Genomic DNA, 27,330 nt, shown 5'->3' on the forward strand with positions numbered 1-27,330 from the left:
TAAAAGAATGCGTCTCTACAGTAACTGACCATTTGTTTGCTTGTATGGAACTCATTAACGGCTGGGTCATACTTGAAATCCCAGAGTTTATGGCATATGCAGGGGAAATTATTTTTCAGATGATCTCTTCAGTCGCTTAGAGCCACCCACATAGCCCACACCCCACTGCCAGCCAAGCCGCCTAACACTGATCAATCGGTGTTCTTAAACTACCCATGTCCATAAGCAGCTTCCCATGGACCAAAACGATAGATGTTAGTCTTCATCAAACTTAAAGGGATACCAACACATCTAAAATATATTTGTCCTTTTTTTTTTTTGACTGAAACAAAACAAGGAAGAGAAAATGTCCAAAACAGCAGCATGTTGATTACTGACTGACAGCACAGTGTGGCACCAGGTACCCGAACCTGCTGTCCAAAACCTGCTGCGTTCCTACCGTGACTATTAATTGCACTGAAAACCGCTTCAATTATTGAAGCCCTCAGTTATCCAAAATTCTCCCCTTCTCCACCATTATGTTCAGATAATTGAAGCTGTGTGGAGCACACTTGCAGCCAGTAAGAAGAGCGAGCATTATCTTTCAGCTGATACAACTATCAATAGCAAGTGTACAGCATATACTACAAAGGCTTTATTGTGCATATGTAGGGAGATAGAGATGAGATACGGTTCTGGGAGGCAGTTTGTCTAGTGGTTACAGTACAGAGTTGGGTGTCATGAGACCAAAGTTTTAATTACTACCTCTGCTACCGACTCTGTTACTCAGATAAACCACTCGCTGTCTCTGCATGCCAGCATTTCACCCTGCAAAAAAAGGGCACTGTGAGAATTACCCACCTTTGTCAAGCACTTTGATATCCTTAGATAAACAGCTTTTTATGTGTAACTGCTGAGTATTACTGTCCATTTAATTGCATTTCTAAAACTCTTTGGAAAGAAAGGACTGAAAAAAAATAGCTGAAAACATTTGAGAAGCATAACTTTAGTTGTCAGAGACTGGCACAAAGTTCAGCAGACTTAAATCAAGGCAGACCTGGCCCTTTAAGCATAGTTTCCCGAATGTGACATGACCAGTGCGAACAAGCCGTACCTGTGCTAGGTACAAACTACCAAATGCAAGTTCATATGTACTGCTGCAAAAATCTTTATGTCTTACCACAAACTAGTACTAGTACCTGGTATTTGAACAAGAATAATTCAGCATTCATTAAAGCAATAATCTTTGTGCTCAGTATGCTCTGAACAAAGTAATTTTGTATAGAGAGTCCCAAAACTTTCCACATAGAAGGATCGGCACCAGTGTGTGTCCTCCCCTTGACTGGAGCCAAGCGATGCGCAGCACATCACACGCTGGCACCAGGAAAGGTGCCAGGCTCAAAGAGCACATCTTAAACCGCGGTGCCATTAATGCTTCCAGCACACAAAATGCACAAAGATAATAGAAAACAAAGGTCTTTGAATAATGATAAACCTCCTGATTGCAGGTGAGGGACTACACAAGCTCATTGTACAAAGCTGTAACTGCATGTACAGTACACCCGGATACGGTGCAGACGTATTTGTAATCACCATCCACCAAACTCCTTAAGAGCAGGCAGAACACGACCCTGTGAGGTAAGGAGAAGGCACCTGATGCTCTGCTATCTTTCTGCTTTGTCTTATAAGCATCTGAAATTCTGTTTTAAGGCTTTTCTGAGTGGCGATTTCTATAAATCGCCCTTCTCAGCTGGAGTGCTGAGGTGAGGGGAAAAAATCCTGCGCTCACTTAAAGCCTTTTATTTCTCTTGTAACATGGACATCTTGGAGAGCAGATTAGCCAAAGAAGAAAAAAATAAAAAGCAAATGGAATACCGTGACCTAATCCTTCCTCTCAGAAAAAGAAAGGGGAAAGAAAGCCTCTTGTGATCTCCAAGGAGGAACTTGCCTTGTAAACTAGTCTCCTGTTTGAAACGGAAACAAGAATGTGAATCCTGATACAGAGAGGCTACTAAAGGCAGGGAACAGCTTAACAGACCAGAGATTTTCCCTTTCAGTGCAACACAGGGTATTACACTGGTCCTGCCTACATTAGAAAAACAGGCAGCAAAACTTAACAGGTTATAAGATCCTTTGGCCACAAAGACATCCAAATGTGGTTATTTTTATACTCTAGGCAGGAGCATAATCTGTGTCCAAGTTTATAAACTGTGGGCTTGTAGTTTATTAAAAGGATTCTATTACTGGCTCCCCTCTCTTCAGTTATTGCATCCAACCCCCGTGACATGCAGTTACAGCCCTCTCAAGCCTGCCCCTCTATAAAACCAGGAATGCTGCCCCTGCCCCCTACTCCCCTTAGGGAATGGGGGGCAATCAGCATTAGAATAACTAAATATTTGAAGAAGAGATCCATTTTTACTGGCAAACATTATTTGGAATAAAAGTTTGCACTTCCTCGAGTGCTTAGATAAAAGGGCACGAAGGCAGGCACATGGGCTGCCATTGTCCTCTTCTATCAGATAAGAAAGCTGAGATCTGGGGTAAGCTCATGGCAAAATTGAGAAGAGCCTCTCAAAACCTCCCAGACCCCTTTGCAGCACCAAAGGTCCACTGAGCCCAGTCTCTTCGCCAGCTTCAGCAAGCCAGATCACTCCTAACAGCCAATTCTGGAGGCAAATTTAATTTCCCCTCCTGCATGCACATGCCCATGGCTAGGCTACTTTCACCCTCCATTTTTCATTGTCCAGAAATACTTGGAGGGGTGAGGTCTTTTGCAGTTTCTTTGAACTTCTCACTCCATTCTCAAGGAGCACTGTGAATGTGCTCTGAGCGCTGCAGTGGCATCACTTCTGTTCCCTCTGAGCAGAAGATCCAAGCATCACTGGCTCTGACACACAAACAACTGGCATGAAAAGCTTCCAGGAATACTCACATGTTTATGCACTTGTTTTACTCTGCAGGAGCACAAACACCAGTGAAAACCTGAACGGCGAGGAACATATGCAAACAGAACGTCATTGTGGCAGCAGCCAGTTCGTCTTTTAAATTCCAGGTATTATCTTCAGACTTCTTTTTTGGCATCCTTCCCCAGCTCCTATCCAAGTATCCAATGTCCAAGGCTTCCTAAAACATGGTGGCAGATGCCATTCAGATAGGAAACCAGAAATTCCTTCCTGATCCAGCAGATTACATCATGCCTCTGAAATGCAAGATCAAATCCAATCCAGCTACCTGTCCATCTCCAGACTGCCTATCAATTAGCATTAGACACTAATTTGATTAAATTGGTATGTTGAAATTTTATTTGATTCCACCTGAGGAGTGTAATTCCCCTTGCGTGTTCTCTGTAACCCACTAATTTTCCAATGGAATGGGAAACACAGGTTGGGATTTGGAGGCTGTTTCTTCTACTTGTTAACATGTGAGCTTAAAACCGCAGTAAAAAATAAATCCATGCGATTTGGTAGAACGAGACTTGCCAGTTTAAGAGAAAACGGCTTTCCACAGAATAACCCAGATGGGGAAAAAAAGTATACATTTAACTCTGAAACCTGAAGTGTTCTTTGAGGGAAAACGAATACATTTTAGCCTTAAAGGGATCACAGACTGCAATTATATAATTCTTGTCAACTGATGTTAAAGATAGGCTGGAAAGAATGTATGCTGAGGCCCTGCAATAAAACGAGCTCCTTTACTCCTTTCAAATGTTTGCAAGCCTTGGAGGTTATCCAAAGGTCGAATACAGGAAAAGTCTTGGTGAACAGAAAACATAATCATGAGCTTTTTTAATACGGGCTCTTTTTGTAATAAAATAAAATTATGGTAAGGGAAGGGAGGGCGGGCTCAGTCTCCTCAGATCGAAGGCCAGGGGGGCTGAGTTTTAATCAGAGGCTGCTGTTCTCCCCTCCTCTCTCCTCCCCAGCCTGTCACTGCACAGAGAGAGAAGCCAGTGGAAGTGCATGGGCACTGGCTGTGCTGCAGAGGGGCAGGGGCACAAGCCTGCACTGAAACCCCTTGGCTTTGCTGCAGTGCAAGGACATATTTCCCAAGAGGGAGATGGATCTTCATTGCCAGCCAACTTGCACAGGGCAGCAGCAGATCCTCAACAACACCCTCCTCTTCTGAGGTCTGTTGGAGAACAGCTCCATACAGTGCTGAAAGTAATCTGCTGCCCCTTCTGGGGTGCACCAGGACAAATGGCACGTTTCCCACAGAAGCACCCCTGGAAACTGGAAGTAAGGGATATGGAGAATATCGCATTCAGCTGCAACTACACAGGAGTTTAGAGATGGGTTGTCAATACACTCACAGATTTTGGGGCAGAATCCAGGTCTGCAGTCTTTACTCTTTCCCAAAGTGATATGGCTTTAGTCATGACCACCTGCAGTCAGGGAGCTGCTTTCTGTTTCACTTGGAGTACCTGGAGGCACTGCCTGGACACCCCACCTGGGCTATGGCCACAATTCACACACAAGCGCTTGCATCACCTCCTGCATTTGGTTCAGAAACTTTCTATCCTAGTACAGATTTGACCCCATCCCCTCAGTCTGCTAAACATAAACCTGGAGCAGCACACCATGAAGTACCTGGAGGGAATTCATGGAACGGGCATTTGCTGAAGACATCAGGCACTTCTGAGTTGTGATCATCATCCATTGGAATAACCAGGAGGGGCTTTGTTCTAATCCCACACTCTGTAACACTTTATCACCATTTATCTCTTATGGTGACTGCTCCATCATCCAACTGTTGCTACAAACCTGTCTTACCTGTACCTCACAGGCTGAGAAAACAATCTTACAACAAACAATATTTTTTCCTCTCAAAAATCAGAAGCCTGTTTTAATGATCCATCTCTACTGCCTGGGGAACGTCATTCATGCTGACAAGTCCACCACTGTTTTGAAGATATTTTTTCCTGTTTCTTGAATTTCTTCTGGACTTCCTCTGTCTGGCATCACACCATTATCAATCTGGATGGAGACACCTTTCCCATTCCATGCTTCATATGAATAAATAGAATTAGGGAAAAAAAAAAAGAAAAAAGAAAAAAGAACATACCTACCATTCCCATCTAGGCAAGAAACCCACTTCAGAGCTGGAGAGAGTTGGAGCAATGTGTTACCAAACTGACTGGTAAATGCACCCACTCTGTTAGGATTTGAAACTATTTCATGTTACCAGTGCTCCAATGGACAATCTCTCAACCTACAGACATGAAAACTTGACCACATATTTAAAGTAAATTTAAGCCTTGGGGGTGTCCTGTGCAAGGCCAGGAGGTGACTTCGATGATCTTAGTGGGTCACTTCCAACTCAGGATATTCTATGATTCTATGAAAGTATTTCTTTTTTATGTCATTTCATGCCTGTAGTATGTTTTCTGTTATGAACAGCACATTTTGTTCTTCCTCATCTTTGAGGAAGAGATGCAGAGCTACCTTTCACAAAACCAGGACACAAAGACCTTTGACAGACCCTCAACACTATTGCATGCAGAACATGCCATATATTTATTTTTAATCGTATAGTGGTTCACAAATGAGATGTGATTGGCAACCCTATTGCATTGCAGGCGTGATGGTACAAGCTCCCCATTAGGAGGTATGTCCCAGAACGTCACCTCTCCGTTTCATTTCACCTCTCCCTCTTTCATCCAACCTTCTTCCCGCTGAGTGGCATTCCTCGGCTTTATCCACATGCTCCTCCTCTTCCCTTTGAGCTGAAAAGTCAAGAGAAGAAATACATGAACACTGGAAAAGGCACTAGAAAACAAACTGCTGATATTAAAAATAAAGGTACCTATTCACATGAGAACACACCAGAAGTCAGACACCAAACTCAAACAGACATTGAGAAGCCCTTCCTGAGTGAAGCCACTTGCCCAAGCTGAGGGATAAGTTAAGATATCCTACAGAAATTCCATGTGCTCAGGACAGCTCTGGGGCCCCGGAAACAGTGATAGCAGTAAGCTGACCCTGCACACCAAAATGAAATCAGAGCCCAGGGAGATGAGATCCAGATTTTCCTGAAAGCAGGAGGTAGATGCTCAGTGGTGCTGCAGGCAGGCAGCTCTTCAAACGAGCTCCACACATGGGAACAAACATGTCCAAAGGCCTCACACCCAACGGGAAGCTGCTGGGTGCTGAACGCAGCTGAAAATCTGGCGCTTGGAGTGGCACTAAGCCCTGGCAAATCCAACTCCCATCCCTGCTGAAAATCTGTCACCACATCGTCAATGTTAAAAGACAGGGTTTTCAAATGGGAAAAGTGCATTTATCACCCTCAGCAAACTCACGAACAACACAAGCCATAATTGCTCAAATGTCAAATAAAAATTCTCGGCTGAGCAAACACCACACGTGGACCTTTTTTGATCCCCAAATATGAATGCTTTAGAACAGGATGAGCATGTGGCCAGCGGGGCTGGAATGGAGAGTGCTTTGTAACCTTAACTATACCAGGCATGATAAAGTGCCCGCTATCATGAAAAAAAGCTCATCTAAAAGACAGAGGGAAACCAGATGGGAAAAGAGCACAAATTCTCAGCAGGAATTTCAGATTTTTTTTTTTTTTTTTTTGACATTGCTTTCAATTTTTCCAAAATAAAAATCTCTACCCATTGCTTGATGCTAAGTAGAAATATGGTCTGATCCACCTGAGGCGTTCTGAGGGCAAGGCTGAAAGGTCAGGGTTAGCTCTGGTGCTGGAGCTGCAGCCCCCCATGCCTCAGGATCTGTGAGCCCAGCCCAGGGGAGCGAGTACCCCCAGCCCCTTCCCCCATCAAGCACGTGGGGCTGCAGGAGTGCCTACCTCAGCTATTGCTGACTGCAACACCTTGGCAACTTCTGATACTGCAATTCTCTCTGCTGCCCTAGCAAATGCTTCAGCAACTCTTTCTGCTGCTGGGCTTTCCGATGCTCCCGCCACAATTGCCGCTGCTCCTTCAGGAGTGACCACCTTCCCACCCAGACCTGTCCCCACTGGGCTTTCCACTTCTGGCATTGCTACTGCTTTTTCTGCTCCTTCCACCTCAGTTTGTGACTCTGTTGCATCCTTCCCTGCTTCCTCTGGTGCTGTGACAGCCAGCAGCTCCATGTCCCCTGCCAGGTCACCGGCAGCCAGCGCAGCAGGAGGACCCTTCCCAGGAGCAGTACAGGCTGGCACAGTCGTAGAGCTGGCCTGGAACCTGTTGGTAGAAACAGAGTATGTGAAGCAGCACAACTGTAAAGAAATGTGTTTTCTGGTGTCACTGCAAGTGGACCAGTGAAAGGTCCTGGAGCCAGCAAGGACTGCTTTGCCACAGCCTGCCTTGTCCGTAGAGGCCCAGAGCAAGGGACTGGGACCAGCAGCACTTGTGCAGTGCAGACTGTCATATCCCAGCCCCCTGTTCTCCTGTGGGTAGCAGCCACTTTTGCAGCTTGAACTGAGGCCAAGCTCACAACTGTATTCCAAAACATCTCAATGCCTCATATCAAGTGGTTTATGTAGCAAAAAGGAGAATAAAAGGAAGGCTGACTCTTTCCCTTGATCCATTTTTGCTTAGTATTCCAGGAAAAACCCCAACATTCTCTACAGAGAAAACAGCATAAAATCCATGGAACATGCAAGTCAAAGTGTTTTTTCACATTGCCATATTTTCCAATGAAAAGAAACTGAGGGTCATGCCCAAAGGTAGGGCATAGCAGGCTTGGGTCAGATAGACATGGTGTGTCTTGTCCCAGAGCTTCTGTAAATGCATCTCACTTCTGCACCAGCCTCCCTGCTGCAGTCTGTGCTCCCCATCCACACCTTGGGCTTCAAAATCTCTGCAGTCACACTAAGTTTTCAACTGGCATGTTCCTCCCAATGCCATGGGAGGTACAGGTAAAATTTTGACAATCCAGTTATCTTTTCTGGTAAATACCCAAGGGACACTGGTAGAAGAGATCCATAACTGTCTAATATGTGTGTACTAATCACCTTTGTATTAGAAAGGTCCTCTACCAAGTGTAGCTGCTATCAGATCAAAATACAGGTTGCAGTGAGGTAAATGAGTAATTCCCATAAAAAACTGTGAGAGGTGTTGTACTGTAGATATTGCTACTCCTCCCCAGTAATTCCTACTCCAGTCTAGAAGTCAGGACAAGTCTGAGTGGTAATGCTGGATGGACTAAATTGTATGAATTCAGAGTACAAGCTTAGGAGTCAGAAAGAGCCATTGAATCTGTCCATACCCACTGACTTGGGCAAAAAAAAAAAAAAAAAAATCTCCATTTGATTAATTCCCACATGTTTTGTCCCATCTCTCCTATAGAGACCAGCACAGGCACCGGATTAACACAGAAGTAACTTTTTGGCATCAGACTACACAGCAATACAAAGAGATTCCTGCAGCATGGAGGCATCCTCACGCTGGCTGTAACCCAGCCAGCACACCACCAGGGTTTGGCACAGCTCACAACCCCCTGCACACCTCCACGGGCAGTCCCAAGAAAAGGACAAGTAACACTTGACAGATGTGCTGAGAAACTGAGATCGGCGGGGGACCCTGATGCAAGCACACGGAGGATACTGGCTGTTCCCAGCTCACACATGCTCCATAAACCACTGGCAGGCAACTTGGGCAGGCCTGATGAAATAGTGATGACACCACTGTTCAATGCTGCTTAGCATCAGTAATTAAAAAAACAGGAGGGAAAAATAAGGTGGAGAGCTATGAAAGGACAGGATGGAATAAACAAGAGTTGCTAGGGTTGTTAAAAAGGGGAGAATAGTAGAGAAAAAAGGTAAAAGAAGAGCAGAGGAGGTATAGGGGAAAAACTGGAGAAGAGGGAAACAGGCTACTGATTGTCACTGCTGAGAGTTGTGCCCAACTCCACTTAGAGACAAGACCAGGGGTTGAAAGCCACCTGAAGCGTCCTGTCACACACACCTACATCCTTGTGGACACAAGTCAGTCACTTGCTCACTGAACAAGTTACCTGCATATCTGCTTCATTAAATAGTAACCCTGTAGGTCTGCTGACAAGAACATACTTCTCTCTCCTTTGGTAATTAGCCCTGAAGGCTGGTCATGCTCACTGGCCATGAAACGCTGCAACAAGCAGCCTTTTCATGCCTCGAGCTTTACCTTTGTCCCTGTCTGTTCCCGTCAGGCTGGTAAAGGCAAGCACGATGCCCGCCCGACACTGGTGCTCCCCAGCTGCATTCATGCTCTCACCCCGCCCAGAGGGTGCCGGCATCTCTCAACAGGGCAGATATGAGCTCGCTGGGACAGTCGTGACTGTAGAAACCGGGAACTTCCAGCCTTTTCCTTCTGCTTGGAAAAAAAAAAAAAAACAAGGGCAGACTCAGGAGCAGCAATCTGCTGCCAGTCAGCTTGAGACAGCTGCAACTCGATATGCTGGGAAGAGGAAGAGTCTTACGAGGCTCCAGAGATACAGGAGAGGAAGCACAGGGTTTTGTGTCAGGAGCTGGACAGGAACTGGAGGCTCAGCCCTTCTGCACAGGCTGGGCACACTGTTTGCTCAGCAAACTTCTTCCTGGGGCTGAGCAGCTGTCTCTCACTTTTGCCACCAAGGGCAGGACTTTGCTACCCACTGTGTGTGCCAGCTGTGGCACAGCTCTGGCCCCAGCCAGTGACATAGCCATAGGAGCAGGAAGAGACCCAAACCAATTTAGAAAAACATAAAATGCCTCCTAAAGTTCCTGCAACGTGGGTTGAGTTAAGCTAAAGCTGACATGAACTCTGTGTAAGGGATTAAAACGGTTTTGGGTTTTTTGGTTTTTGTTTTTCTAAATTACTCTCCTTGTCAAAAAACAAAGGAGGCAGGTTACTAACACTTACCCCTTTCAAACCCGTTAGGAGCCTGAAAAGAAGCATGCATAGCCCAAAGCTTTAGCTTTATGATCACATTTCCCCTCCAAAGTATTTTGGAGATAAATTCCAGGCACTTCAGCCTGGAGAACTTCACTGGAGAGCAGTGCAAAGATTAAAACCAAACATATTGCCAGTAATTCCTGGCAGCCTGTTCCAACAGTGAGACCGTGGACCTGGGAATGAACCTTCAGCTGTGCTCTGGCTCCAGATAAGACCTTGAGTAAGTCCCACCTGCCTCTCTGGCCTGCAGTCGTCTGCAGGGGCGATGTCTGAGAATTAGCAAAGGTTATTCCTTATTTTATGGTGTCTGAGGTCTGGTCACTGCTAGCATGATTTTTCAAGAAGTTTGCTGCCTGCCTGCCTGCACAGTTTTTGTGTAATGTACATATTAGCATTTTGACCTACATTTGCATGGGGGCCAATTTCACCTCATAACCTCCAGTTTAACCTCATAAATTCCTTCTAAGCCACCAGAACATTATCCTGCTGTTCCCCCAGGAGAGCAGGCTGGCAGGATTTTGGATCAAGCCACCACTCAGCTGCACCATACTGTCAAAGTCCATCACCCTCTGCCCAGGTGACTCCGATGGCAGACCTGCACACTAAGAACAGTCCCAACCTGACCTCCTTTTCCCAAGCACTTGCATACCTGGCTCACGGCTGCTATGTAGGTGAACTCCCTTGTGCTATACAAGCCCTGTTCCTTCCACCAGAGACCATTTCAAGGTCTGTTTTCTGCTCTGCAACAATTCTGTTCATTCAGGGACACAGTTTGCAAAGCCCCTTGTTAAAAATCTTTCCCATCGTTTGGCACTTGTGTAATTTGCCCCCATCCCAATTGTTTATGTCTGACTAATGTTCATTGCTTCAAAATGAGTTTGTAGCTAATCCTGTGTCTACCAATTAAATGTTTGATGGAATGACATCAAAATCAAAACAGACAGAAAAAAAAATTTCCCTTTGATATGCTGACCACATTGTACAAAACTCACTATTACAAGGCTCAGGTTTGCTTAGAATTTTGCCAGACTTTAATCTTTTGAATTAAAGCTTTCGATGCTGGTTGTCTGCCCTGCTGGAATTTAGGATGAAAATTTCAGCTAATGCAGTTCTTCCACTACAGGAAAACTTTTTACGCCAGTTAAAAAAAGAGAAAACAACAAACAACTGATCTCTGATGCAAGCTTTTGGTTGAATTGTCTCAGTGCTATAATTTGGAGCACTGCTTTAAATTTTGGCAGAAAGGTCACAATGGTGCCAGGGAATAATTTTTTACAGGAAGAGTAATGTACCTTTGGCCAAGTTATGAGCCCCCGAAAAATCAGTTTGCACATGCTCTGTAGTGATTTGTGATAGTTAGGCAGCAAAAATACTTTTCAAAGTCCTGACTTCACAATCTGAATATTCTTTTTGTGCAGTTTTGGTTTACTTTAATATAATCTATAAAAATAACCAGTGACCTTTAGTGACATCTAAACAGGCTCCTGGTTTCCTTCCATGGTTTGAAGCCTTAAACAATAGCCCCAAAGAAATGACTCAGTACCACACACACATGTACTTGATGCCTGGGAAATTGCTGGTTGTTGGGCAGCAAGAACAAGGAGATTCACACAGCTCTAATGCATGGCAGGTTCAGGGAATTTGGGGAACTCAGGCATCAAAGGCCGGGGATGCAGGAAGCCAACATCCCCCCAGCCACCACTCTGCACTCCAAGCTGTGTGAGGATGCCCACAAGTTTTGAGTGAAAGATAACAAGGGTAAAAACCTTTTGGGATTCCATGGGATGTAGTGAATCCACTCACTGAGCTGCAGGCACAACACTTTCCATGTGCTGAGCTCCCAACTTCTTAGCACAGGCTGCTGAAGTCTTTCGGTGTGGCAAGTGGAAGATTTGTGCTCCCAAATCAGTATATTCCTATAGTTAGGGCAGGAGCATTAAATTACCCTAGTTCTTAAAACAGGAGGGAAATTCAGAATCCTATTAGGCAAAATTCACCTGACGGCAGCTTTTAACGTGTGTGTGTGTGTAACCTCAGCCAGAAAGAAACCTTTGGCAGCTCAGCTGGTGGAACTGTTGCCTTTAGACCACAAGCAACATGTGTGAAACCTGAGAGGAAATAATGCAGGTTTCTGAATAAATCAGGATTCTGCAAGTGGGGTCAGCCTTCTGGCTGACAGTCACAATATGGCAACCACCAGTGTCCAAGGACAGTGGGCTGTTTGCAGATGAGTTATGTCATTGCTCTGAAACCCCTGTGTCCTAAGGACTTCTTGTCTCTATACCTGCCAAAGCTGCTATTTACCCAACATAGCCATAGCATTGGGTCATTAAACAATACTGATGGCAATGCCCGGAGAATTCCAAGCACCTATTGTACTATCACCGAATTCCTCCTTTGATCACCATGGTCAGAAATATCTGATTTTTATCACTCTTTAATAGCTCCCAATCAACTTTAAGAAGTTACCACAATGCTCATGGTAGAACCTTTGTCAGACCAGGCTAATCATTGACAAACCCAGAACAGCAGATCTCACTAGCTCCCCATTGTCAGTCATATATGACCTTCTCCATGGGCTTGAAACTCCAGGGACAGGGTCTGAGCTTCCATGTTGAAGATTACTCTGCCTGTGTCAGAGCAAAAAGAGCTGTAAATGTAGAAGCCTTTTTCTGAGCTTCCTGCAAAACCCACAGAGATTAATAGGAAAGAAAATTTGAAGTGCATGTGAGCAATCTCAGAAGGACACACACTTCTAAGCATGAAATAGGAACTTCCACGTTCATGCTGTTATTAGATCACTCAAGAGAAACACATCTTTCCTATACTTAAGGCACAACAAGACTCTTCCTTGTACAATTCTGCCACCCTTCACCTGTGTACCAGACAATGCTTACAAATAATCTGGCAACGATTCCCAGTTGCTGTTATAACCTAGAGAAGCCTGCACTCTTCCCCTGCTGAGATGGTCTAATTCACACATATCTAACCCCAAGCAGCTGCTTATTCAGTATATGCTTAGCACTGACAGCTTCTGGTTCAGATTTGGAGGGCTCGTGCACCTCAAAGTTTGCCTGAGCTCTCCAACCTTGCTGCTGCATCTAATAAAAGACACTATCTCTATGTACAAGCCTTGTCCAGCAGTAATCAGAGAAATGTATCTTGTCTGATTCCAAAATTTGTCAGTTGAAAGGAAATTAAAACCCAGTGCTCTGACGAATGCTTCTGCAAACAAAATGGTCAAAAGAAAGGAATCTGAAATCAAGTTCATAAATTAATAGAAGTTAATATTGTTTTACAAACCCCTGTTTTCCGTATGCTGCTAATGCTGCTCTCGAGAGGCTTATTCTTGAAACCTAGGAAACCCTCAAGAATCAAAACCATTGGAAGTGAGTTGAGACGTCTCTTGGTGAAGGAGACACACATCAACACCCAAGGCTGCTTGTTTCAGTGAAAACAAAAAGGGCTATCCCTGGTTTCAGATGCATTCTGTGAAACTAATGAAGATTATAACCCAGTTGCAACATTTTAAATGAATCACAATGTGCAGATGACAGGTCATTTCATCAGAGGAAAGAACAAATTTGCAACAGCCACTTGAAGAGGGAGAAATTTTAGGTAATCATAAGTTATGTAATTACATAATTAATGCTCTAGTTTGTAGGTAGTCAAAACATGGCAATAATACATATAACAACATGTCTAATCCAGCTCCATAATGTGCAGTTGTAACCCCAAGTTCAGACAAGAATTTCTCTCTTTATTACCTACCAGGTGATGCACACCCTGGGAATTCCTGGATTGACACTGAAGCGCCAGGCATTATCTACAGGCAATACAGTGGATTCAAGGGACAGCTGTCCAGTGTATTGGCCAGTTTGGGTTAAACAATAATGGGAATTTACAAGACTTGCATGTTCCTGAGGAGTAAGGAAAAAAAAAGGAAAAAATCACGTGTCTAAATGAAACTTTTAGAGTAGGCATATTGGTAGAAGCTACCTGGGGAAGATGAAATAAAAAGCATAGATTGTGTTCACCTCACCCAAGAAGCAGCTGTGTATTCTGGTGGAAGTGTTGGTTTCCTGCCTCTAACATGTGCACACATTCATGTTCCTCAGTTGCAGGTCACAAAACTATTAATCCAGTTAGTTAATTTGTATAGTTTATGAAATCATGAGGATTTTCACTCTCTGGTGTATTTCGGGCATTCTGCAGACTTTTCAGTGCTCTACTCATGTCAGCCACACAACCAGATGATAAAGCTAAATTAAATTAAAAGAAAATCTTTATTTGATACTTCAACAAAACCACTGAGCTCTAAAATACTGAAGTGTTATTTAATGGCCACTTTGGCAGTGTGAGAGCCAGATGCAACCTGCTCTGTGCTGTCCAAACTCAGCTCCCCAGGGATGATGCTCTGCATGATACAAACCCTCCTAGCAACGAGTCTGATGGCACAGAGTAGCTCCACAACATCTGAGTCCTTGACCCAACACCCAGCCAGGGAGAACATCCATCTCCTCTCGCTCTGGGTGGGACAGAGGGGCTGAACTCCCCTTCACAGCAGCCTTATGTTCCATTATCCACTGAACTGCATCCACCTCTCTCTGCACTGGCTCACAGAGCTGCTCTTGCGCTCTGTCTCTTCCTACTGAAGCCACTGGGTATCTTGTAAGGAGCAAATGGGAAAAGGCCTTGGACTATGCTTATGCTGTATGGCAGCACAGTCCATATAAAGCATGCATATAGAATAATTGAACCTTTTCCACAAAGCAGCTGTCTCAGGCTTAGAAACCAATGTCTCTTTGCTAGTTAGCCAATAAAAAGATTTAGGGTTAATAAAGAATAAATATCCATTCTCTCAGGGAAACCTTTATATGGATGTACCAAGCTTTTCATTCAGTGAGGTATAATTACCGAAAATGCCACAGATGCAAGCAGCCAGACTGTGCTCAGACTCTCAGAGGGACACCTCAAAAGCTCTCCTCTAATCACCACACAGCATCAGAGAAGCAGAGTTGGAAAAATTCAAGCAAATCCTTTCTGGATTCTCAAATGAAGCTCTAATACAATCCAACCATCTATTGAAAAATTCTGGTTTTGAAGGAAAAGGACGTGTCTCCCATCATGAAAGTTTCCTCCAACATCTGAGCTGAGCCAAGTGCAAATGAAGCCTTGAACCTATGCCCAGAATGATCATCAGGAACTGAAACTTTTGAATTAGGACAATATAAAATATGCCAATAAAAATTTCTTTACTGCAGGTCCTGTTCTGATGTATAAATCCTGCCTCACGTCCCTCCCAGCCCAGCTAAAACCTGGGTTGTGCAAAACCCCAGGGAGACCCCACTCATAGTATTTCTGACACAAGCCAGGGAGCAATTGAAATTACAAAAGACAGTTCTCAGATCAAAGAAACCCACCTCCATTTGCATGGACTTTTAGATAAACACCAAAAAAAAGTTAAAAGTTCACTGAGGGACTGACCCTTTTCTGCAATCACCCTCACACAAATCCTATATTTGCCATTTGTCTTGATGGGTGGTAAGGTCTTAGGGCAGGCACCACAACTTCCTCTGCATTAGTTAAACACCAGCACCATCAGCCTCTGGTTCTAAATGGAGCCTGTGAGTCCTGCCACAGTATAAATAAAATTCATAACCTATCCAAGCCCTAACATGACTTCATGAGGACCCTCCCCTCATTTATCCATGCTGCTCTAAGTTACTGAGGTCAAATTTAGTGAGGTTGGACATGTGAAATGGACTCATGCATGGTACATCCAAATGATCAGAGACTGGGAAACAAGATGAATGACCAGGTCATATCAGAACGGAAAAATTTATAACAGAACTCATCTCTCTCTCATTCCTCCGTTGCTTTAATCACCAGATGTTCTCCATTCAACCACCTGCTACCCTCTCTGAGATTTAAATTAGGCACAAAGTACTCCCAGAGACATGATCACAGCACTGAAAGGTTATAGGAGAAATACACTTTTGCCTTGGCATCCTACAACTGGTAAGAGATATGAAAAGAACTAAAAATCCTGTGATGACAAGCTAGCTTCGGGCACCCTAACTAAGAGCTCAGAAATCTCACTCTTTCCCTTGTATTAGAGAGAGCAGCTTCACAAAGACTCAAACCCTAGATTATCTTCAGGGTTATTGTGAGGTGACTGTGAAGCTTTCTCGTCAGGCTGCCAGTGGGGGGAACAAAAAAAAGCTTTCTGAATCAGGCCCTTATCATTTATACCACATTACAATCCAAAATGAAAAATGACTTGCTCCAGATTTGATAGAATAAAGCATCTTGAGATGCCACAGAAGTACCCAATTTTCAATAAAGACATTAAACCTAAGCTTCAAAAAAAGGGAATAATTACATCGTTTTTTGCTTTGAGTTCTAATGTTAAAAGTGTCAATTTATAAAACTAGGTGAACAACCACAATTCCTAAGCAGACTGCAGCTAATTAGACCCCTTTTGATCTTTTATTTTGCCTAGAAGCTTATTTAACAACTTTACACAAAACTCAAGGTTTTGACACACTAGTGGACTGGGGGAGGGAGGAGACCAAGGAAAGAAAATTTTTCTCTGCTGCTTGCTGAGGTGGGAGGCTGCTCTCTTCCTGAAGCACACTCACTCAAGCAAGCCTGGGAAACCTTCTAGCCATGAAAACAAACGCCTCTTATTTGAGCTGTCTTGATGGAGACATGATGCAGAAGAAAATATTAAAAACCAAATCAAAGCACAAACCAAGTTGTAAGAAATGCTCCAGCTCTACACACACAGTTTGTGTGTGAGAGTTACTGGTTTAGATGGAGGATTACAATGCAGAAGACCAAATGTTGTGACTCCAGAGCGCTGGGAGGGGTTGCCTTCACCTGCTACTGCAAATAACTGGGCACTGACATTGCAGTATTCCCCAAAAAGGCTGTGCAGTGCAGAGAGAGGAGGGAGCTGCAGTTTCCTACGTGAGCAGCATCCATCTGCACTGCAGAGGAGGGGTCCAACAGGGTCTGGTGGGAGTAGGACAGGCAGAGCTGGTCAGAGCAGCAGAGCCCATCCTGTGCTGTGTTGCACAGAAACAATTCTTTGAGCAAGTTGATTCCACCTTGGGGCAGTGGCAGGCAATAGACAATACCTCCATGTCCCTTCTGGCCCTCCTTCCCATGAAGAACTGACATTAAAATAGCCATGAGGGCTGGGTGACACAGAAGCCACTAGGACTTGGGCCCTTTTCACTTCTGTGACCACATCACATACCCCTCCTTTCTGTAACTGGAGAGACAGACATCCCTAGCTCCCAGGAACTCACCACAGCAGCAAGGTCAGGAGTGTTAAGGGCAAAAGCTCCTTGTCCTGTCCTGAAATGAAACAATATCATTAGACTTGAAGGACTCAGGCTGTAGGGCTCATGTACACAGACAAAAGCAGAGGACACAAACATCCTTCCCCCTCAATACAACTGGGAGACCATTCCCCCTGTGGATAATCCCCGCCCTGCCCGGGCATACCAGTGGGTGTCTCTGCAATCTTGCCCAGAGGATGACAGTTCCACAGCATCCACATATACTGCAGCAGCCTTCCCACTCCCCTGGGGTGAGGGTCAGCCCTTAAAGCAGGAAGCCAGATGTGGAGAGGGAAGAGTAACAGAGGGAAGGGAGAGAGGGAATGAGCTGCTTCAAGCAGCATAGCTGTGTCTGCAGTGACATGCTCCTGTCTGTGAGCAGATCCCTTCAAACAGGGATCTGGATAAATCTGAAACAACCATAACCATCTTGATTTACTGATTTAGCTGTGTTAATCCTCTAACTAACAAACCTGGGGCCCGGTGCAAACCTCAGTCCGATGTTAGTAGCAGACCTCTGATGTTTCCCTGTCACCACTTCACTGTCCTCAGTCTTGAGGTGGGAAAATCTGAGCTTACCTGATAGCTGAATTTACCTAAGATTCTTTGTTCAAGCAGGAATAAACATGCTGATGGCAGCTCTCAGCCCCCACTGAGCTGCTACAGCCTCCCCACACCCACAGCCAGGTACACCCAGAGGATTCAGCCACAGCCCTTGGCTGTGTTCCAACTCCCCCACCCCAGGCTCACAACCACTAAGAAAGCTTTAAACATTGCCAACTTTTGGAAAAATTGTTCTTCCTCACCCCGTTCCAAGGCTGTCCTGGCTTGCAACTTCACTTCCTTTTCTCCTCACTCTCCTGCAGGTGCATCAGCTGAATGATGGCTCAACAGAGGAAGGGAAGAAGGAAGTGATCAGAGGTGGTACCTGCACAGCAGCAGAGCTATTTCCCCCTCATGCTGCACATTGCAATGTTAATGACTTCAAAGAAAACCATCTGCAAAGCTAAAAGCTTAATGTAGGAACAAAAATCAATACTGTGCTCACTGAAGTCCCCTGGTACTGAAGACTCTAAAGCATCATTCAGGTAGACAGCAGTGGGCATTCCCTCCTTAATGACTGCCTGCAGACCATTAGAGAGGGGACGCTGCTTTAATTTATTCTCTTTGTCATTCTAATATAGATCTTCCCTTTTAAAATGGTGTTTGTACTTTATACTGCAGTCTGGGTTCAGAAATAGAACAAGTCCTAAAAGCTGGGATCAATACATCCCACATCACCTTTCAGAAGGGAGGCAGAGAGCACAGTGGAGAGGGCCAAATGCCCTGCTGGCATAAACAGTGAGATCCTTGATGCTGCTGTTTAAAATATGAGTCAAAGTATGGACTCAAACCTAGCTAACTAAATGAAAAATAAAAAAGGGAATTAAACAATAAAGAAACCCAACCCAAGCCAAAAAACTATTCATCTTTTTTGCCCAGAACAGCTCTCTGCAAATAAATTCAAACCTTTTCCAAATGTTAATAATTTATAATGTATCACTGCTAATAATGCTGGCACACAGTACTGTTGGGATGCAGAAACTGAGCAGGGAGTCTGACCCACCCAAGGCAACAGGCCAAAGAGAGGAGCCAGCCCACCTCCCTGCTGTCCATGCTGCCTCTGGCACAGAAGAATCTCTTCTCCTTTCCCAATACTCCATGCTATCCAGACACCTGAGAATTTTAAGTAATTATCTGTAACTAACCACAAGCAAAACAGTAAACATAAAGGCTCCTTTTGCCTGCACAGGCAAATGCTGTTTTAAGGTACAAAATCTTAAGGTTCTGTGAATCCACAGAAATTATGATCCCTGGTTCCAGGAAACTTCAAATGCTGTGAGTCTGGACTGTCTCTTTTCAAGAAAGGATTATTCCCAAGGTTTTATTGTTTGTTTTTTTATGCCAAACTCCTGCCCTCTGAGCAGAGGTGGAGCATAGGAAGGCATTTCCCTGTGCTGGCCACAGTGGTCTTGAAAATCTTCCTAAAGGAAGCAAGCTTAATAAACAACAGCAATCAGTCCAACAAGCCTCCTCCTTGGCTCCCAATAAACAAAGAGCAGAAGGAAGTAGGTTGAAACAAAAACCACACACTCCCCCCAAAATACTGGAGGGAAGATTTTGAAAAAGTGGCCTGTCAGTGTTTCATTTTGCTCTGTACATCAATGAAATTTCTAAGAATTTACGTGTTGTGGGGAAATTTCAGAATGAAAACAGATCCGTGCATGCAAGTTCCATGCAGCTGCAACAGTTAAACAAGAACTAGCTCTAGACAGTTTATGGACACTGGAATGATGTTCAGGTATGGAAGATGATCTCCAAAAGTTGCAGGGACAAGAGAGAGGTTAGTGCACAGTGTGATGATGTATGTAGGTCACCCCTGGGTGTTCTGAGGTATCCCTGTAACCCAAGACCATTCATGCATCCTTAGAGGAGAGAGTGCCACAGGCACAGAAATTTAACAATAATTTGTTTTTTTCTGCTCTAATTGATACAGGTTTCTCAATCTGACATTGCCCTAAGGGTCAGAGATACTTTCTACTTTTATTACATACAGATGCCAGATCCATATAGCTCCATTCCACAAGAAAGAAATCCCCAAGGATTCCAATTGTTTTAAATAAAAAACCTAAGCAAATGAAAAACAAACCCTCTCCTGCCACCTACTCAACAAGCACATGCAACCCTACCCAAACACACTGCTGCTAATGCTTTGCAGTAACACTTGCTCAACACCAAACAAAAGCACCTATAAGTCACCAAGTCAGTTGGTAAAATCAGATCTAATACATCAAAATATTTCAGTTTCACCCAAACACTCTTGGTTAGTTAGTGCTAAATATTCATTCCATCTCTTAATCCTTCTGCCAGGCAAGCCAGATTTCCTGCTAGCAAACAAAGTCAAGCAACGTGTCTAAGATCACAGAGGAATGTTGCCTGGACCAAAGTAATAACCAACATCTCATCCCTCAGTCTGCCCTCCTCCAAAAAACAAGGGTCCACTCCTTCCACTTCAGTACATTTCACCTTGGCTTTTATCCACTGCTTATTCATCTTATTTCCTCTCTCCTAGAATCCAAATAAATCTGCATGGTGCTAACTGAGCTCCTACAAAACAAATGGTGGAAGAAAGGCATCTCATCCCCCTAATTCACTGAACAGCCCAGGCAACCCAGGACAGCCAGCTGCCATGTGTTCCCTGGGGCCTGCATGGCCCTCAAGGGGACTCCTTTGGGGGAGCACCCACCATTTCCTCAAGGAAGCCCCTGCAGCTCACTGGCTGTCTGTGCTTGAGCACTGGGGCTGGAGCCTTCAGTTTTGGCTTGCTGCGCTGTCTCCTGGGTTTGATCCAGTCCCTGAATCCTTCCACCCGTTCTTGGGAGCTGAGGTTCACCAGGGAGCATCAGGACACGTTTACAAAACAATGGCTGAAGAGTGTCCAGAAAGTTCTATGAGTACAAGTGCTTTTGTTTCCACAGGAGAAATGTCCACAGAGTTGCATTTGGGGAAAGGGCAAAGAAACATCTGTGTGCTCACAGCAGCAGCAGCAGCACAGGCACAAGCTGCAGCTGCAAAGCCTCTCCAGCTTGGCTGGTGCTGTCTGCTAACTGCTGGCATAAATATAGTAACGGGGTTGCACATATGGCAGGCTGTTTAATTTTAGAAATCAAAACTATCGAGTGATTAAGTTAGTCATCCTTCCTCAATTTGGGACCAATACAACACTACCAGAGGCAGTGGTCATAACCACTGTGGTTTGCCAGAGAGAAGGAGAGCGCATGTGCTCCCACGGCAGTAGGGAACACCAGAAACCCCGTCCTGCTCTGCCCAGCCTGGCTTCTCAAGGATCAGACAAAAGGAAGAAAATCCAACTTAAACCAGCCTTCAAATGAAAACTGAGAGCCTGCAGATTTGCACACATGAACATGCACAGCCTGCAACATGTTCTGGATGGGGTATGGCAGAACTGCTACTCTGAACATGGCGCTTCCAAAAAGTGAGATGAAAATCACACTGTGCCAATTGGTCTCTGGAAGTGAGATCTCACTCAGGGATTTGAATTTCCCGAAGGAAACTCATGAAGAGGGAAATGGGAGCCCAGTTCAGCCAGCATGGCTGTCTGGGTGCAAACATGCCTGGGTCAGCAGTAAGGGCAAGCCGTGTGCTGGGACACTGCACAGCCCCTTGTCACCAGCTGGCCAAGTCCTACCGTGCTCAGCAGCCCAGCCTGTGCCAACACATGAACCCAGCCCTGGCCAGGAGGGGCCTTGATGCACCCCAAAACCAGCTGCTTCCTCTGCAGAGCCTGTGGCTTATCCTCAGCTGCAGCACCAGTGGCACCAGGAGGATGCAGCCCTGCAAACCCCGCCGGTATCTTCCCCTTCCAGTGAAAACCAACAAATGGAGAAAGCAAACAAGTCATGGAGGGATTTTCTGTTTCTCTAGACAAACATTCTAAGAACAGTTCAAAAGAGGCTAATTAAATTCCAAAATCCCTGTGCAAATACATTAATAACGATTTTGAAATGAGCAGTTAACCAAGGAAGTTTTCAAGGTGGGAAGTGTTTGATACAGAAGAGTGTGTGAGGAAGAGCTGCCCAGCCTACATTAGAGACAATCTCTCTGGCCAGCACATGTGTTCAGGGGAGTGGGCATAGCAAATGCTCCTGAGCCCAGGAACAGCAGTGTCCCCAGGCTGCAGGGGGACAGAGAAGCCAATCCCCTTCATTCCAAATCACCAGGAAGCCACGCAAACACTAAATGACATGGCCATGAGTCTGAACTGTCACTGCATGGCCTCACCAAAGAGCTCCTCTTACCCATTTCCAGGATGGAGGAAAAGCAAAAGACCTTTTTTTCTGTTGTGCTTCAATTACAGGAAATTTCCAAACATCAGATAAATCTTTTTTGCCTTCCCACAAAATCGTAGGTAAATCAAGTCTGCCTGCCCTGTGCATGAAGCATGAAACAATGAAAAATGGATAACTTGTTATAATTGCTCATATGACAGTGGAAAAATCCAATATTGTTGCATGGTCTGCACTCCTGCGGTTCATGGAATCTCTCAATGTTAAATGCCATCATTCTCACAAGCAGGAAGGACAATAGTATCATTTTTTGTTTAATGATGGCAAACCAAGGAAAGAAGTGATGTGAAAAAAAACACAGAAAGGGAAATGATGAGTCCTTGTAAAGTCTGTGGCAGAGCAAGGACTTAAACCCACTGGCTGAGGCCCAAAGCACCAGGTCACTCATCTTAGTCAAATCTCCAACCATGGTCACAAGATTCTCTCTCCTATTATTCTCCTTTTGTTCTCTACATGTCTTTTCCCAGCAAAATACAATTATGTTTTTTTCAGGTAAGATCTCATGAGATACCGATTCATATGCTTGTTAAAACCCAGATCCATTATACCTCTTTTTGCTTTCATTCACTAATTTTATTGTGCTATAAAATAAAAGATTTTCTGGTGAGATACATTCACTGTGCCGCCACTACTGCTAAAGGCACAGAGCTGCCATCATCTTCCGGAAACAGGTTTGTTTAGTTCATAAATCCTGCTTTCAGTATTCTGCTAAATACAAAAATTACACATAGGATAATAAATTCCAGGATCATTCTTCCTTCAGATTTGACAAATAGAACTGCAGTTCTTTCCCCAGCCCAGAGGTACCTCTTTTAAAGAGCAGTCAGCAGTCTGATAACTTTAGATAAACCATTTAATTTCCAGAAGGAGCCTTGTCTGTATACACACAGTCTACTGGGTGTTCTCCTTTCTCCCTGACTGCTCCCTGTTGGGAAGCAGAGGCTTTGGTTGAATAACTGGCAGTCTCAGCTTTCTGCATCACAAAGCTGTCTCATTCAAAATTTAAGAATCACTTTCATGAACCACAAGAAACTGTGTTATTTACCTCAGCAGCAATCCAAGTATGCTGTTCTACAGTCTCACAGTCTAGGAGAAGAGGCTCAACATTTTTCTTTTCTTTGTTTTTATGAAACTAGGAGGGAAAGTGGGAAATAAAGATAGAATAAAAAATGACCAAGAATTATGAGGAACTGTTTTAGGAGGGAAAACAATGAAAGAGTGGAAAAGATATGCAGCTCTGATTCCTGTTAAAATGTTCCAAGAAAGAAGGATAACTTAGAGGTAAATCCAATTGGTAGAACTAGAAGAGAAGGAAGGAAGTTAACTGCCAAATTCAACTAGATCATGAGAAAAAGCCTCCAAGCAGTTTGATTCATTATGCCATGGTTAATCCTGCTCAGGGAGAGATTTCACATTTAAAAGCAGCTCAGATAAAAGAAACCAGAGGTGTGCTCGCCACACATGAGCACACATAAGCTACCTTTAGCTAAAACTTGCACTCTGATAGCAGCGAAGGCAGGACAGGACAGCTCAGTGCAAGCTGGTCATCAACATCCCCACAACTTCAGACAGAAGCAGCCCTTCAGAATACACACATTTTTGTGAGATCTCTGTCTAACAAAATGCATGGAAGAGTCAAGATGGCAGAAGAACTCCAGGATGCCAAATTTATTTCCTTGTAACCATCTAATTCTCTTTCAAGCTTGCCCTAGGGCTGAGGCAGCTGAGCGCAAGAACGAGCTCTGCCCAAGGTGCTCAGGGCAGCCATTCCCACTCACACCACTTATGTCCCCCTTTTGAAATTTCACGTGGGTAAATCAACCTTTTTGCCCAACTGCTGCAGCACACACCTGTCCTGCTAATGTGGAGCTGCTGGTCATCCAACCAGGAAAGCCAGTCACCTGGAGAAGGGCTTGCACCATTTGGGTTTGCACTGGGGCCCTTTGCAGAGCACACAGAGATCCTCCAGAGATAGCAGCTCACTGCCAGTGAGGGAAGGTGGGCAGCAGAATTTCTGGGGGTGTTAATCTGTCATAATGGCGAAAGCATGTTTCGCCCATGCTAATGCTTCTTTTTGTCCACCTAAAACTCTCTAGGAACAGCCAGTGTTAAAAAGTGCAGAATAAGGCCCCATAAAACCTCCTGTCTGCAATCTAGGGACTATTAATCAAGAACACCAGTGCTTTGCACAAAAATATTGTTAGGTTTTGTTGTCTGTACCTTTTCATGCATCCTCGGGTAAGGATTTCCCCCCACTGTTCTCAGAGCAGTTAACAGGACTGAACTGCTCAGAAGGAATGGCCACAGAGTGAAGATCCTCACTGCAGAGATTTTACAGTCTTTTCCAAATCAATGACTAGAGACATACTAGGTTAATCCTGATTACTAACAGACACCTTTGCTGCGATTATATTGATAATAACCACTTAAGGCTTCTTATGTCACGTGGACCTCATTTCATTCTCACAGCTGTGTCTGGTGGTTTTGCCACTTCTCCATCCTTTTTCTCACTTGTCCATTCTTCCACATACTGCTATAATTGAGGAAAAGAAAAAAGCAAAGAGCTAGGAGTAATTATCAGAATAGAAAACTCCCACTACCACTACTTCTCCCTCCAGCTGAGGATTGCACTCCTGTTGGCTCTCCGTTTCCCTAGCTGAGCTTGGGAGTGCTAAGCCACCCTTAAAATCGTCCTTGTTAAAACAGGTCTATCACATTGTCTGGGATATAATGGAGTTAAAAAAAAAAAATCACAAACCAGCAAGGCCGAGTTGCCAGGGGAATGGTGCTATGCAAACATTTCAGGTACCTGCACTACACAGGTGTTTATACACCTTATGGGCTGCTCCTAGAGGCAACAACCCCTGGCCAAGCACCACTACACAAGGGCTGGGATGACAGGATGATCCAGCAGTGTGGTGAGTGTGCAAGCACTCAGCTAGATGTTGTGAGATAGCAATGGAAAGAGCTGGCACATGCAGAGCATCAGTTTTTGGGGAACAGAGACAATTCCTTGGCTGTGCTAAAGGTTGCCATACCTCAGTAAGCCCATTTGCAAGCTGGCTTTCATCATAGGCAATACAGCAACGTCAAATCCCAAGAAACACTCCACTTGTCTGCAACACATTGTAACGTGGAAGAACACAGAGGTTACTTGCAACAGACACCAAGCACAAGGAAAGCATCTGCTTTAACCAGCTGTCCTTTTTGCCAGAAGAGGTCTGATGTCAGAGCTGAGATGCCTGAAGGTCAGCAACATTGGTCAGTGGGCCAGAGCAGGGCATCCTGGTTCCCATCCTCTGCTTGGAAGGGTGGCTCTGTCTCGGAGTCAAAAGCAGGTGAACCAAGATCAAGATTTTGTTCCTCATTCAACACTGACTCACGCCATAACCTTGAACAAGATCCTACACCACACTTTCCCCATGTGGGAATGGTACAATTTATCCATTTCCCTGTGCTTGTGTGCCTGGTGCAGCCGGTGCCCATGAGGTACTGTCAGGTCACTGGCTCAAGTGTGCCAGGCAAGAAGAGAACCTGGCTGTTTTAATACATCCTGGCCTTGCTCCACACAATATTAGAGCCTGGGTCAATGCATGTGAATTTTTTCCAGCACTCCATGAGTTTTTCTGTATAGCAAAGTTAAAGCAAGCGAGAGAGAGAGAGAGAGAGAGAGAGAGAGAGGTTCCCATTTGATTGGCTGTGACTAGCTGCAATTAAAAACTATAATTTATTACCCTGGATTATGAGTATAATTTCAATGCAGAGAATTAAGGTTTTCTTCTGAGATGGAAATAAAGATTAATTTTTAATTTCCTTTCTCACTGCACATTTAAGAGCAATGGACTCCATAGAAAACTACAGGTCAAAATAGTTTTATGGAGGAATGACAATGTTCCATTGCCGAATAATTTAATGCTCTTGCTGCCTTTTTAATATTTGACTGCAGCTCCCTCATGCGAAGCAGCGGCAGCAGACGCTGTACACGTTTGCTGCAGCACTCAGGTCAAAGTGACTTTGAAACAACAAAGTTTCAATGCCCAGGACGTGGGCAGCTTTTGGAGTTCCCTGCTGCAGGCAGCTGCCTTCCACAAGAAGGGAACAGACAGCCCTTGCATCTGGGCAGGCAGCTGGTCTGGGGATGGGGAAAGCAAGGATGGAATTAAAGCTTGAGGAGAGAGAAGGGCACTGGAGCCTGAATGGAATAGGTGCACAGCAGGTGCCTCGCAGCTGGGACATGGACAGGCAGGTTCAGATAAAACAAGAGAAGTATTTCCACCCTGGAAACGCTGCCATAGGACAACAGGACTCTGTGGGTTTGCCCACACACAGACTGTGTTATTCCAGCCAGCACAGCACATCAGCAGAACACAGGGGAAAACTGGGAACCATGAGGTCATGAATTCACTTGGTCATGGAGCATGACTAGGTCACTGCTTGCCAAAACTGCTCCCAGCCCCCGAAGAAAATAGCCTGGGAAAAGCTGGGAAATCCACACAATCACACAGTGCTGCTGGGTGACCTGTAAAGGAGAATCCAGTGCAACACGAGGAAAGAGAGGGAGGCTATGTCCATTCATTCCTCCCAGAACAAGCACCTCTCAGGACAGGATTTTCTGCTGGTGTTCACAGCAGGATGATACCAGCACATGCCTTAGGCCTAATATTTTACTCTGGGCAACTGGCAGTGAACAAAAATGTCACTGAAATTCAGGAACACTTTAAATCCTTGCTCTGGTAGTAGAATTTAACAAAAAAAAAAAAAAAAAAAAACCAACAAAACCCCAAACCAAACAATAAAACCCTGCCATACTAATTGCTTGGATTCCAGTTAATTGAATAACCCTGTGCTGACAGAACTGCATCCTCAATGGCCTGGTAATATATAGTATAACCTTTCCATTGCAGGGTTTTTAAAATTTATTGGCATCTTATACCTGGCATCTTGGGTTATAAATGCAATTAGATGCCTAAGTGATGCAACTGCTGAGCACTGTGCAGGGTCACCAGGACAAACATCCCCCAGAGACACTGTGGTGACAGTGCTTTCAATGTGGACCAGGTCCTCTGAGTGCTAAAGGTCCCCAGCTGTCTTGGTGGCCTTTAGAGGAAGTCTGTTTAAGGAGGGGAATGAAGACTTTTTGTGAAAATCTTTTCCCTGTGTGAAATCTGTTCACCAAGAGATCTTAGGGAGATTTGGACAGAATAATGAAACAAGTTCACAAAGTTTTGGC

The 27,330-nt window shown here is 44.6% G+C and overlaps 1 long non-coding RNA gene across 2 annotated transcripts; it reads right to left on the reverse strand.

Annotated features, from left to right (window-relative positions):
* Positions 1–5,435: 5,435 nt before the first annotated feature.
* Positions 5,436–25,774, reverse strand: LOC104683286. Of its 2 annotated transcripts, XR_002273202.2 has the most exons (5): positions 18,000–25,774; positions 17,161–17,209; positions 9,092–9,277; positions 6,793–7,168; positions 5,436–5,701 (listed from the first exon to the last, which is right to left on the reverse strand). It is a non-coding gene; the product is annotated as an uncharacterized LOC104683286 (long non-coding RNA). The 2 variants fall into 2 exon arrangements; XR_002043371.3 differs by lacking the exon at positions 9,092–9,277 and having other exon boundaries at positions 5,442–5,701.
* Between the last annotated feature and the right edge of the window lie 1,556 nt (positions 25,775–27,330).

This window comes from Corvus cornix, chromosome 12, assembly GCF_000738735.6.
Source record: "Corvus cornix cornix isolate S_Up_H32 chromosome 12, ASM73873v5, whole genome shotgun sequence".
In the NCBI taxonomy this organism is placed as follows: Eukaryota; Metazoa; Chordata; class Aves; order Passeriformes; family Corvidae; genus Corvus; species Corvus cornix.